The sequence below is a fragment of the Macrobrachium nipponense genome, chromosome 12, assembly GCF_015104395.2.
Source record: "Macrobrachium nipponense isolate FS-2020 chromosome 12, ASM1510439v2, whole genome shotgun sequence".
NCBI classification, from domain to species: domain Eukaryota; kingdom Metazoa; phylum Arthropoda; class Malacostraca; order Decapoda; family Palaemonidae; genus Macrobrachium; species Macrobrachium nipponense.
Window position 1 is genome coordinate 18,852,336 of NC_087205.1, and position 15,221 is coordinate 18,867,556.

The following is a 15,221-nucleotide window of genomic DNA, read 5'->3' on the forward strand; positions in this document are numbered from 1 at the left end:
ACTCAACCTAACCTAACCTAACCCACTGAGTGAAAATATTTTAAGTCCCTTAACCTAACCTAACCTAAACTACCGAGTGAAAAAAGTTTAAGTCCCTTAACCTAACATAACCTAACCCAACCCAACCTATTGGTTAAAGATATACTCTATGGATGAAAAAAAAAACCATTTCACGCAAATATGAATATGAAGGAAAAAATTCTAAGCCCCTTAAACTAACCTAACCCACGTGAGTGAGTATATGAAAAGATATGAATATGAGTAAAATATATTATAACTCCCTTAACTTGACTTTCTTCGTGACTCACTGCCAGGTGCACAACATGTCATATCACGTGATAGTATGAATGCGAAAAGAATTCTAAATTCCATAACCTAACATAATGAAACTCTATGGAAGTTTGAACAATAAAGAATGAGGGTAATAAAAACCAATTATGACCATTCACATATTTTCATTACATAAACCGGTACACATTAACAAGTGTCAGATTCACCCTTTTCTCCCGAGAAGCATTTAAAAACAATACCGCCACGACTCCTTATCACCAACCTCAAACTGCTAAACAATTTTACAATAAAAAAACACAATCTTCTAAATGCATTATCTTGTACCACTTGACGTAAAAATCAATAGAGAGCTGGTGTCTTTGTCCAAATAATAAACCAAAAAAATAATGAACGAATAAAATCGTGGAGAAAAATGTAAAAAAAAAATAAGACTAAATTCGGCTACTGAGTCGAAGGAAATTCGTCTGATTTTCATGACAACGAAGCTGCTTCGAAAACAGTCGTTCAGGTTGATGCATATTTTCTCCTAGCTTATCATTGCTGGCGATATATTGATACCATTCTCTCTCTCTCTCTCTCTCTCTCCAGACAAATATAATCTACAAGTGTCTGGTAATAATAACGCTGACAAACAAGCATCGTTTACTGAATAGATGTTAAACTTCTTAACATATCATTGCTGGCGATAAAATGTTCTCTCTCTCTCTCTCTCTCTCTCTCTCTCTCTCTCTCTCTCTCTCTCTCTCTCTCCAAGCAAGCATCGTTTACCGAACAGATGTCAAACTCGGCCACCAGATTTTCTTTACAATAAAAGACTAATAAGTTCAGTACACCTGCATTGCAATCTTGACCAAGAACATCTGCAAAATGACAGCACCGATAACAACTGTTTTGTCTAAATAGCAGAGTAAATTTTCCTTCGTAACGGTGCGACCGCCAATTAGCAATGCGATAGTCACTCTCATTTCACAACTAGCTGTATTTTGCGAGAGAGAGAGAGAGAGAGAGAGAGAAGAGAGAGAGAGAGAGAGAGAGAGAAGAGGGAGAGAGAGAGAGAGAAGTATATCAACATTTGAAAATCATCAAGCGTACCAAATGGTTCAGTGAAAGACCTATAATATCACACTCACACAGTGAGTATGTATCTAATAAGATATAAATACATAAAAAGAAATAATTAAGAAATAAATATAAACACAACGTTAACTCCATATGAACATATTCTGTTGTTGGACACGTAATCATAACATTACAAAGAGAACGCCTGACTTGAAGTTATGTCAAGGAAGTTGATATACTGGAGACAAATGATAAATTTTCGTTTTTTTCCTAGAACATATAAGAAACAGTCGGAAATTTCCACTGTATGTTGAAAATCCAAAACTTCGAACGGAAGAATTTCGAAAGGAAAGGCATAAAAACACCCATACTTAGATTATCCTCACGGATCACGCCTATTTTACTACGCATTCCTGCAATCGATGAACGAGACGTCGGGGGATTCAATGAATTATGAAATTTAAGGCTATATAATATAGGCAGGCACTAAGAGGAGGTGGGGGGGCCACTTCCAGCTATTTGGGCGCTAATACCTCACTGAAAGAGGGAGCTGGCATGGCTGGACATCAAGATAAAGAGATCCAGAAATCAAACAGACGAAAGACGAGGAGGATCTCAAAGTGAGACTTAGGAAAAAATAGACAGCTGTCACGAAGAAGGAATAGTTGGAGAAGTTGACAACAAGAAAGAAAGGAAGAGCTAATAGATATAAAGAATAGCTGAGGGAAAGCCACAGAGTTACGGAAGCTGCGGACGCATTTCGAGAGAAATGTTCAGAGAAATTGAGGCTCCCGAAGATAATCTCATCAAGGAGACAACATGAAGAACGCGAACATCGGCCTAACCATGACCTACAAGGAAAAAAACAAAACACAAACCAGTCATAGACAAACTGACAAACCGGCAGCATACGTCTAAGTCTTCTCAAGAAATGGCTACTATCCAGAATTAAAAAATGCCAAGTCAAATGTAGCAGAACGATCCTGCCCATTTCCTCAAGTCCCATTCGTTCTCCGAAGTCTGGAGTCCCAGACTCCACACTCCGCCATAGCATCGGTCATCCCCCACTAACATGCTGCTTCAGATCTACTGGAATCTCTACCTTGAAGGGTGGGAAGCATTCAGGAAGCAGCAGAAATGACTATGAGAAATATAATTAGAATCCAGCTCAAGTCTCAGGTATGGTTTACCCCGAAGTCGTTGTAGAATCCTTGAGGCTCCAAGTCTGGCCTGCCACCCAGTGAAGTTCGACCAAGGAAGGAATAATGAAATGAAATTCACATGCTGACGCGAAGACTCAAGATACAAAGATGGATTGAAACATGAACTGTACACTCCAACGCTATATGGCTCGCTGGATCCAAAGACTAGATGCAAGCTTCGAGATCCTTAGAAGCCATCTTTGAAGGCTTCGGAGCACGCATGCGTCCGATTTGAAATCTAGGATAAATGGAAGCTCAGAAAAAAGAATAACAGCGGAGGTCGATGATGAGACAGCCCTAAAAGCTTTCCAGAGAGAAGCAAGCTGGAGAACTGAGGTTCCAGATGTGAACGGATGGAATGCTGGATTGTGGAAGACGAGGGAGGATCTCAAGTTGAGACTTAGGAAAAAACAGACAGCTGCAACAAAGGAGGAATAGTTAGAGAAGTAGACAACAAGAAAAAAGGAAGAGCCAATAGATATAAAGGGAACACCTGAAGGAAAGCCACACAAGCACGGAAGCTCCAGATGAAGTTGGAGAGAAATGCGCAGAGAAATTGAGGTCGCAGAAGATAATCTCATCAACAAGACACCATGAAGAACGCGGACATCGGCCTAAACATCAACTGCAGGCCAAAAAACAAACCAGTCATTAGGCAATAACAGTGGAGGATAAGGATTCAGAAGCATTAAAAGCTTTCCAAACAGAAGCAAGCTGGAGACCCGAGGACCAGATATGAGCGGATGGAAACCTGGATCGTGGGAGGAATCTTCAGTACTTAGTATATCAGACGATAAAGGATATAGCAGAAAAGTTGATGAACTAGGAACCAAATACGTAATGTTGGAAGAAATAAAGGAAATGACAGCAATCTTTTTGGTGTACCCTTTGTCAGGTAAGTATCATTCCAATTGCAACTAGAAGCAATGTATTTGGTGTAACCTGTGACAGGTAATTATGCTTCTAATCACAACTAGAAGCAATGTATTTGATATACCCTGTGCCAGGTAAGTATGTTTCTAATTACAATAAGAAGCAATCCATTTGGTATACCCTGTGCCAGGTAAGTATGTTTCTAATTACAATAAGAATCTATCCATTTGGTATACCCTGTGCCAGGTAAGTATGTTTCTAATTACAATTAGAAACAATCCATTTGGTATACCCTGTACCAGGTAAGTATGCTTCTAATTGCAACTAGAAACAATTTATTTGGCGTACCCAGTGCCAGGTAAGTATGCTTCTAATACAATTAGAAGTAATCTATTTAGTATACCCTATGCCAGGTAAGTATGCTTCTAATTACAATTAAAAGCAATCCATTTGGTATACCCTGTGCCAGGTAAGTATGCTTCTAATTACAATTAGAAGCAATCGCCATTTGGTAATACGGCCCTGTACCCAGGTTAAGTATGCTTCTAATTGGCAACTAGAAGCAATGGTAAATTTGGTAGACGCCCTGTTGCCAGGTTAAGTATGCTTCTAATTGACAACTAGAAAGCAATGTATTTGGTATACCCTGTGTCCAGGTAAAGGTATTGCTTCTAATTACAATTTAGAAACAATGCCATTTGGTATACACCTGTACGACAGGTAAGTATGCCTTCCTAACTTGGCAACTAGTAGAAAGCAATGTATTTTGGTATACCCTGGTGCCAGGTAAGTATGCTTCTAATTGATCAATTAGAAACAATCCAATTTGGTATACCCTGTACCAGGTAAGTAATGCCTTCTTAATTGCAACTAGAAGCAATGTTATTTGGTATAACACCCTGTGCCAGGTAAGTATGGCTTTCTAATTACAACTAGAAGCAATGTATTTTTGGTATAACCCTGTGCCAGGTAAGTATGCTTCTAATTACAACTATAAGCAATGTTTTTGGCGTACCCTGTGCCAGGTAAGTATGCTTCTAATTACAACTATAAGCAATGTTTTTGGCGTACCCTGTGCCAAGTAAGTATGCTTCTAATTACAATTAGAAGCAATCCATTTGGTATACCCTGTACCAGGTAAGTATGCTTCTAATTACAACTATAAGCAATGTATTTGGCGTACCCTGTGCCAAGTAAGTATGCTTCTAATTAACTAACAAATAGAAAGCCACAATTGTATCTGAGGCGTACCCTGTGCCAAGTTAGTATGCTTCTAATTACAACTAGAAGCAATGTATTTGGTGTACCTTGTGCCAGGTAAGTATGCTACTAATTACAACTATAAGCAATGTATTTGGCGTACGCTGTGCCAAGTAAGTATGCTTCTAATTACAATTAGATGCAATCCATTTGGTATACCCTGTACCAGGTAAGTATGCTTCTAATTGCAAATAGAAGCAATGTATTTGGCGTACCCTGTGCCAAGTAAGTATGCTTCTAATTAAAATTAGAAGCAATCCATTTGATATACCCTGTGACAGGTATGTATGCTTCTAATTATATCTATAAGCAATTAATTTCGAATACCCTGTGGCAGGTAAGTATGCTTCTGATTGCAACTGGAGGTAATCTGTTTGGCGTACCCTGTTCCATGTAAGTATTATTCTAATTACAACTAGATGCAATATAATTGGTGTACCTTGTGCCAGGTAGATATTTTTCCAATTACAACTAACGGCAATCTATTTGGAATAACCTGTGTCAGGTAAGTATTATTCTAACTACAACTACAAACAATCTATTTTGTGTACCCTATGCCAGGTAGGTATTATTCTAATTACAACTATAAACAATCTATTTGGCATACCCTGTGCCAGATAAGTGTTATTCTAATTACAACTACAAACAATCTATTTGGCGTACCCTGTGCCATGTATTATTCTAATTACAACTACAAACAATATATTTGGTGTACCTGTGCCAGGTAAGTATCACTCTAATTACAACTAGAAGCAATCTATTTGGCATACACTGAGGCAGGTAAACATTATTCTAATTACAACTACAAACAATCTATTTATTGTACCCTGTGTCAAGTATTATTCTAATTATACAATCACGAGCAATCTTTTACATGTACCCTTTGTCAAGTAAGTCTTATTCATCGAAAATAAGCCAGAAACTCGTCTGTCTAACCTAGTCTGGTGAACATTTCTTCTTCGAAACTAAGATCTGACTTGAGAATAAAATTCTAAGATGGCAATAATACTAACATAGATGATAATAAATAAATAAATAAACAAATAAACGATATCTGAGCCACCATTTGCTGCCTAACGACAATTTTTGTTGGCCTACTGGGGAAGCCAGATATTGTTGCGTAGCTCTGATTATTTATTCAACTAGTGCTATGTATCCATTTATTATCAAAATTGTTCTTGCACACCTCTACGCAATAAATCAGACTTCGTGAGCCAGAGCATCTAGACGTATATATCTACCCTAGACCGATGCCTGTTTATTTCGATATATTTTGGACAATGTTCATGTTTGCCCCTTGACGAATCTTTTCCAACTAGCTAAACATTAAATCTTAAACTCTATAGAAGTTTGTTTCGCCATATTTAACTCAATTCTGAGCGAATTTTCTTGCTTCTAGTTAGCATAAACGAATATCTAGATACCTGACTTGTATGAGACAAGGGAATTTTTCGTTATGCGACGAGTTTTTAAGTCGAAATATGACTTGAATGCGACTCGTGATTGTGAAATAAATTTTTTTTTTTAATATGCTATATCATTACAAACACTCGGTTTTACAACTTAAAAATGCGATTAAAAGAGTAAAAAATAATTCTAATGCTTAAAAAGGTCAGTACAATTGATTTAGCTCTTCAGAACAGGAACAGCTGTCTTAGATTGTACCAGATACAGAATTCACTAAAGACAACCAAAGTACAATAACCTGGACAACTGTTTAAAGCGTCTTAGAACATCATGTACAGAAGAGTCAAACTTAACTACTTGAACGTAAATCAAATTAATGTTGTCAGCTGCAATAATGTAGGTTCTCATGAAGTGTGCGTTCTTAGTAAAATGTCATGTGTCTGAATCTTGATAAATATTTCAAATTTCAAGGAGTAATGATAATAGTAATAATAATATTAACCTGCCTGTAAAATTGTCATTGCCTCCTAACGAACTTCACCTTTCCTGAAAACATTCAATTGCTCCCAAACACCCATGTTCATGATGGTTGAGCAATTAGAAATTCTGAATAAATACCAAATTTTAAAAAATTATGATTATCTCTTTATCCCTGAAAGTCAATCTTCAGTAATCATTTATATGTTCATTATAGAACCAAATATCTTTGAGATGTACAAACAATAGTATTTCTGGTTTAACCATCTCAAAAGTATGTAAGAAATCTTAATTTCAGCTCTGTATTCGCCAGTATGTGTGTGATATCCAGGTTTTTGAGGTGACATCAACCTAGAAATTGACAAGCAACTGAAATATCGATAAGGAACGCAAACGCATAAAAAAAAGGTAAAAAATCAAGCCATAAGAAGAGGCAGGTAAACCATACCAGAGAGTAAATGTGATTGTGATGTTAAGGAAATTTATTTGAAAATGAATTTTGCATAAAACCAAAAGTCAGATGTTAATTTTAGGATCGGTCTTAACATAATGATCGTGTTCATGTTCGTATTAATCAGTTTTGTGATTATTTCATAAACAACAATTAGATTAGATGTTCTACATATGAGACAATAGATAAACCAATAAATACAAATATGCAAATGAATAAATGAATACATAAGCGAGCAAATAATAGATAGACCAGGGAGCCATAAGATTGTAAGTAATCGAGCAAGTAAGGAATGAAATCAGGAAGCAAACAAGTAAAATTTGTAAGCAATGAAATAAGTAGATAGACAAATATGCAGATAAATATGTAAAAAAGTAATTCATGTTCAATGATAGCATTCACAGAAGATTTCTACCTACTTGAATCATGGGTATTTCAATATGAAGAATATTTGAAGAGCGAGAGAGAGAGAGAGAGAGAGAGAGAGAGAGAGAGAGAGAGAGAGAGAGAGAGAGACTCATGGTTGATGTTTGCCAAATCGCGGCCCATTTGTGAGAGAATACGAATGTTTATTGATGCGCTAAAGTGTGAATGTGGTCTTCGGCTTTCATAACCTAGACTCCTCATGATAGTGGAAATGGTTGAGAACCACAAAAATACTTGGGTTGTTAAGACTTAGATTGATGCTGAGCATTTGGGGAAAAAGTGTATAAATGAAGAATAATAGACGAATGAGCTGAGATTAATAAGGACAATTATTTGCCCATTAGAACAAAGTATAGAGTACATCCAATCCTTACCTGACAATTTCAAGTATTATGGAAAAGATCAATATCATTAAAACTTGTTTTATCTTTGGATTCGAGGCAGCACTCTCAAGAGAAAGGCGGTAGAGATAAACTAGAGACCTAAATGTCAAAATCATATCACTCCCTTAAAATAATACAGCGCTGGTTTTGAGCAAGATATGATTTTCATGACCGAAATAATTAAGCTACGAACATCAGAATTACTTCATGTATTGCATCTGGCTCTATGACTTTGTAGTGACAATTTCAGCCTTAAAGTATAAGTGCGTAGCATGAGAGAAGTTAGAGAACATCCTGGATATATATATATATATATATATATATATATATATATATATATATATATTATATATATATATATATATATATATATCCAGTTTCACAGTTTACAAGTCTACTCCTAAATACCGGTAGGGGTTACAGTCGGTATCTCGTTCGTTGTATCTCAACGGTCCGGGCTACCGCTCTAGTTTCCTCTAGTCCCATTCGTTCTCCGAAGTCTGGAGTCCCAGACTCCACACTCCGCCATAGCATCGGTCATCCCCCACTAACATGCTGCTTCAGATCTACTGGAATCTCTACCTTGAAGGGTGGGAAGCATTCAGGAAGCAGCAGAACTGACTATGAGAAATATAATTAGAATCCAGCTCGAGTCTGAGGTGTGGTTTACCCCTAAGTCGTTGTAGAATCCTTGAGGCTCCAGGTCTGGCCTCCCACCCAGTGAAGTTCGACCAAGAAAGCAATATTGAAATGAAATTCACAATATTGAAATGAAATTCAAGATACAAAGATGGATTGAAACATGAACTGTACACCCAATGCTATAAGGCTCGCTGGATCCAAAAACTCTAGATGCAAGCTTCGAGATCCTTAGAAGCCATCTTTGAAGGCTTCGGAACTCCCATGTGTCTGATTTGAAATCTAGGGTAAATGGAAGCTCAGAGAAAAGAATAACAGCGGAGGACGACGATGAGACAGCCCTAAAAGCTTTCCAGAGAGAAGCAAGCTGGAGACCTGAGGACCAGATGTGAGCAGATGGAAACCTGGATTGTGGAAGGAATCTTCAGTACTTAGTATATCAGATGATAAAGGATATAGCAGAAATGTTGATGAACTAGGAACCAAATACGTAACATTGGAAGAAGTAAAGGAAATGAGAGCAATCTTTTTGGTGTACCCTTTGCCTGGTAAGTATAATTAAAATTGCAACTAGAAGCAATCTATTTGGTGTATACCCTGAGCCAGGTAAGTATCATTCCAATTACAACTAGAGGCAATGTAATTGGTGTACCCTGTGCCAGGTAAGTATGCTTCTAATCACAACTAGAAGCAATCCATTTGGTGTACCCTGTACCAGGTAAGTACGCTTCTAATCATAACTAGTAGCAATGTATTTGGTGTACCTGGTGCCAGGTAAGTATGCTTCTAATTACAACTTAAGGCAATCTATTTGGTGTACAATGTGCCAAGTAAGTATGCTTCTAATTACAACTAGAAGCAAAGTATTTGGCGTACCCTGTGCTAGGTAAGTATGCTTCTAATTACAATTGGAAGCAATCCATTTGGTATACCCTGTGCCAGGTAAATATGCTCTAATTACAATTAGAGCCAATCTATTTGGTATACCCTGTGCCAGGTAAGTATACTTCTAATTACAATTAGAAGCAATCCGTTTGGTATACCCTGTGCCAAGTAAGTATGCTTCTAATTACAATTAGAAGCAATCCATTTGGTATACCCTGTGCCAGGTAAATATGTTTTTTAATTGCAATTAGAAGCAATTTATTTGGTATAACCTGTACCAGGTAAGTATACTTCTAATTGCAACTAGAAGCAATGTATTTGGTGTACCCTGTGCCATGTAAGTATGCTTCTAATTACAACTTAAGGCAATCTATTTGGTGTACACTGTGCCAAGTAAGTATGCTTCTAATTACAACTAGAAGCAAAGTATTTGGCGTACTCTGTGCTAGGTAAGTATGCTTCTAATTACAATTGGAAGCAATCCATTTGGTATACCCTGTGCCAGGTAAATATGCTCTAATTACAATTAGAGCCAATCTATTTGGTATAACCTGTACCAGGTAAGTATGCTTCTAATTACAATTAGAAGCAATCCATTTGGTATACCCTGTGCCAGTTAAGTATGCTTCTAATTGCCATTAGAAGCAATCCATTTGGTATACCTTGTGCCAGGTAACTATACTTCTAATTACAATTAGAAGCAATCCATTTGGTATACCCTGTGCCAGGTAAGTATACTTCTAATTACAATTAGAAGTAATCCATTTGGTATACCATGTGCCAGGTAAGTATGCTTCTAATTGCAACTAGAAGCAATCTATTTGGCATACCTTGAGCCAGGTAAGTATGCTTCTAATTATAACTAGAAGCAATTAATTTCGAATATCCTGTGCCAGGTAAGTATGCTTCTAATTACAACTGGAGGTAATCTGTTTGGCGTATCCTGTGCCAGGTAAGTATGCTTCTAATTATAACTAGAAGCAATTTATTTGGAAAACCCTGCGCCAGGTAGATATGATTCTAATTACAACTAACGGCAATCTATTTTTAATACCCTGTGCCAGGTAAGTATTATTCTAATTACAACTACAAACAATCTATTTTGTATACTCTAAGCCACTTAGGTTTTATTCTAATTACAACCACAAACAATCTATTTGGCATACCCTGTGCCAGGTAAGTGTTATTCTAATTACAACGGCAAACAATCTATTTGGCGTACCTGTGCCAGGTAAGTATCATTTTAATTACAACTAGAAGCAATCTATTTGGCATACCCTGAGCCAGGTAAACATTATTCTAATTACAACTACAAACAATCTATTTAGTATACCCTGTGTCAAGTATTATTCTAATTATACAATCACAAGTAATCTTTTACGTGTACCCTGTGTCAAGTAAGTCTTATTCTTCGAAAATAAGCCAGAAACTCGTCTGTCTTACCTAGTCTGGTGGACATTTCTTCTTCGAAACTAAGATCTGACTTGAGAATAAAATTCTAAGATGGCAATAATACTAACATAGATGGTAATACATAAATAAATAAACAAATAAACGATATCTGAGTCACCAGTTGCTGCCTAACGACAATTTTTGTTGGCCTACTAGGGAAGCCAAATTGTTAGGAAACAATAAGAGTCTGTCTAGAAATAGCTAGGGAAAACTTAGTTAGGAAAACCACTGGTAGAATATATATAGTGAAAGTAGAGTGATGAAGGATCTACCAGAAGTAAAGGTAGAAAAAGGGAGTAGATGTGTACAGCATAAGTCTGCACGAATAGCAGTTTCGTAAACCAAGACCAAACATTAGCACTTGTTTGGGAAAAACAGTAAGGTGCTAACCTCACCAGAAAAGTTGAACTTTGACTCCTTCAGTGGGTGGTTACCGTCGAGGGACGAAACCAATCAGACGAATCTAGAGGTGGCACCGGAAGTAATGAAAGCCATTCATGAAGAAGTAGGAGGTGTCCTAAAGGACATTTGAGGAGGAGCTAGAAGAAGTAGTTAGGTCGAAACTTCATTTGAAGGGCCAGAGAAAAGTAGTCAAGAACCAGACCTTATACGGGAAGGCTGCGTTCCTTCTCACTCTGTTCCAAGTGTAGTGTAAAGTGTGTAAACTGTGTTTATTCCAATTATAAGTAATTTTTATAGAAGAGGTGTTTAACTTGCCCAGTATCCCAAAGATATACAACCCCTGTTTTTATCATATAAAGTACCTCCTGAGAGACTTAGTGAAGAATAAATAAACTAAATGTTCCTACGAGAGAAGAAACTCAATCGTAACTAGTGATAGATGAAGGTTAGCCCATATGACAAATAACCTTTCAAACATTACCTGTAACAACGAAAACAAAGAGGAAGAAGTGAGAGAATAAGAACGAGTAAGTACGCCACGCAACATAACGAAGAGAACTAAAAATAAAGACTAACCACAACATAAGTGGTCACAACATAAGTGGTGAACAGCGGTAGTGGGATTCTAAGTGCATAAAACACCAATATAAAAACACACACACACACACACACAGTGGAAAAATTAAACAGAGTGGAAGATATAAAACTGCCAATAAAAGAGCGCTAATACTTAAGCGTCAGAAACATACAAGAAAACCAGGCACGAACTTTACAATTAAAAACGAAGAAAAAGAAAAAGGGCAACGAAAAAGAATGAAACTCCGAACGGCGTAGACATAACAACACGATTCTGCTGAAAGGACGAACGAAACGGAGCGACGAAACACAGTGAAATCATAAGTAGAATACTGAACTAGAATAGCTGCATTCCTAAGCCATAAACTCGACAAAGGAATACGCAAAAACGCATTAAGGCGGATAAAAGAAGATTGAATACAACGCAGCGAGGACTGACGACGGATTTCTTCAATCAACCTGTGAGCGCTAAACTATCATAAATCCTGAGATAGCGCCCATTTCTCCATACATCACTACGATTTTTCCCCATGGATAAGGCGCACTGGACTCCAACCGTGGTGTGAACGACGACAGCGCGCGGACAACGCCACAACAAGTGAAACAGAGGCAGAGCCGGACGACGACATAGAAGTGATCGGCAACAAGCAACAAGAAGAAAAGTTTAAAGTATCCTGATAGATTAACGTCTGAAAATAAATCAAAATAGAAAATTTATCACACACTGCAGTAATATAAAAATGTTTTTATAAAATAATTCATAACAAGTAGTTTTGAGATAAAATTTTTCTTTGCCGTAAAGTTGCAAGATAAAATAATTTTTTTGCTTCATTGATTGTGATAAATCTAGAACAATAAAGATATTGTCATTCAGTTCACAAGGTGCAGTGGTGTGAATAAGGAATAACGGCATACACCAATGTAAATGTTTTTCCAGATTGAAGGAAGGAAACACTAGGATATAAGATTAGATAGGAAATCTAGGAATCGCAATAAGGAAGACAGACTCAGTATGAAGATCATGTAAGTACAACAATGCATCTATTTTTTTAAATTGTATCTAGTCTAATGCTGTTGATATGAATAAAAACTTTAACGAAATTATTACTAGGTTACAAAGAAGCAGAACTCCCGATCTGAGTCATTATAGCCTACGTCCAACTCCTGACAGACGCTCGAGACTAAATACTCAGACGGATAATTTTCCATGACGATCGCATAGCGAAAGTTCAACCAGAATACCGAGCTCGACAGTAGCAAATAGACCCACGACTAGTGTGACTGTTACTAATCATAATAACATTCCTAACCCATTGCAAGTACAAACTAGGTACTCTAGAATGGCACAGGCCGCCGTAATAACACAGGCTACACGCTTTTGCGGTAGGGTAGAAAGGGGTCATCCTGACAAAATTAAGTTAGAAGCATATACAGTATCTCAGTGGATAACAGAGACTGAAAGTCGAATTTCAGCTAGTGGAATTACCGATGAACGCAAGAAAATAGATGGAGCGTTACTCTATGTTAGTTCCGAAAAGGGGGATGCACATCGCACTCTCACGTCCCCTAAGTTTCAGGAGATTCCGACCTTCGCTGAATTTAAGAAGGTGTGTCTAGAATTGTGGGAGCCCATTTATCAAAAGGATTAAATGGTTATAACCTCTCCCGTTTCCCTTCATCAGAAATACGATGGGGATAGTATCGCAAACTTACATACGGACATCGAAAACGCAATCCGTAACTTAACCACAGATTTGAAACGAGCCGGCGTAGTTACTGGCGATCGTGATGCATTTATTCGTGACAAAAAGGATTTAGTTAGTATGCAAGAGATTTTGAATTACATAGTTCATGGTATAGTATATGACGCTATCGGGGAAGAAGAAAAACGAGTCTTTAAGAAACACTATCCTGATCCTAAGCAGGATAGTCTAGCAGCTTTAAGATTTATGGAAGAGGAAATGTGTAAAAAGGGACTAAATCTGGCAAAAGAATTTACAGGTTTTGTAAATAATGGAAATCCTAATAGGAGTAGAAATAATTTCCAGGGAAAGACAGATAGTGTCCCAGACAGATCTAGAAATATTAAGCATAGACAACAGGGAAAACAAGATCCTAAGAATAATCCAAAATATAATAATGGGAAATTTTTCCAAGCAAACAAGAATAGTAAAAATAGGCCTCAACAGTATAGAAGAAATCCAAACAATAATAATCCAAATTCATTCAGCCCAAACCACAGTCAGAGCTCCGGAGATAATAGAACACAAAATAACAAGCAGGAACAAAATTGCGCAAATTGTGGTTATTCCAACACACAACTCAGAATTGTAGGCGACCAAGGTATTGTTCTCATTGTATAGGACGGTCACCTAACACAAAAATTGTTGGTTCAGAAATACCAATACTAACCATAATGCCCAAAGTAATACACCCCAAAATAATAATCAGACTCAGTGACAATTACAGAAGAGGGCAATACACGAGAAAGCTTCCTTACCAGTAGAAAATGAGAATGAAATAGTTACGGTAGGTCAGGAAGATAATTTCAAGTTTCCTTTTGAAGTAAATAAGGAGATAGTATTTTCAGTAAAGCATAAAGAAATATGCCAAGAAGATTTACCTATCATCCAAACCAGAATTAATAATAAACCATGCTCAATCCTTTTAGATACAGGCAGTACAGTAAATATAATAGATAAACAAACATTAACAAAACATTTAGGCTTTGCAGATATAGAAATACAAGGTCCTGGTAGAATTATAAAGGGAATAGCCGGAAAACAAATAAAGGCGCTAGGCAATGTCACACTGGACATAGAGATTTTAGACAAAACTTTTAAGGAAGTATTTGTAGTATTAGAAGAAAGGTTTTATCCTACGCAAGCGCTGTTTTCATATAAGGCTATGCGGAGATGTAGAATAATGTTAGATTGTGGAGAAAATAAAATAAATTTACCACGCAGAAATAGAGAAAATGTTTGTTTTCAGCTAGAAGAAGGAAAGTCTTGCATAAATCTGATCAATTTATCTGAGACAACATCTTCTAGAGAAGCGAACATCCAAGAAACTAAGATAGATAATAATGCTAGCACAGATATTAGTGGAATAAGTGGTAGAAATAATAACTTACAAGAAATGTCCTTAGCCAGGAAGGATTCTATGATAGATTGTGCACAAATAAATAATATTAACAATGCAAGCCTTGATACTCAGACTTCTGAACAGAGCTTTGACTCTGAACAAATTTACGCAGCTGAACAATTTATTGCCCCTGAACATATTAATGCATGCGAACAAATGTATGAAGATGAATCAGAAATTGATTGTACATATCTTATAATGGATGAAAAAAAAAAAATATCAATGAAGTCCTGTTATTAGGAACAATAAATAAGGGTGAATTAAACTCACCAATACTACTGGATGAAAATTCGG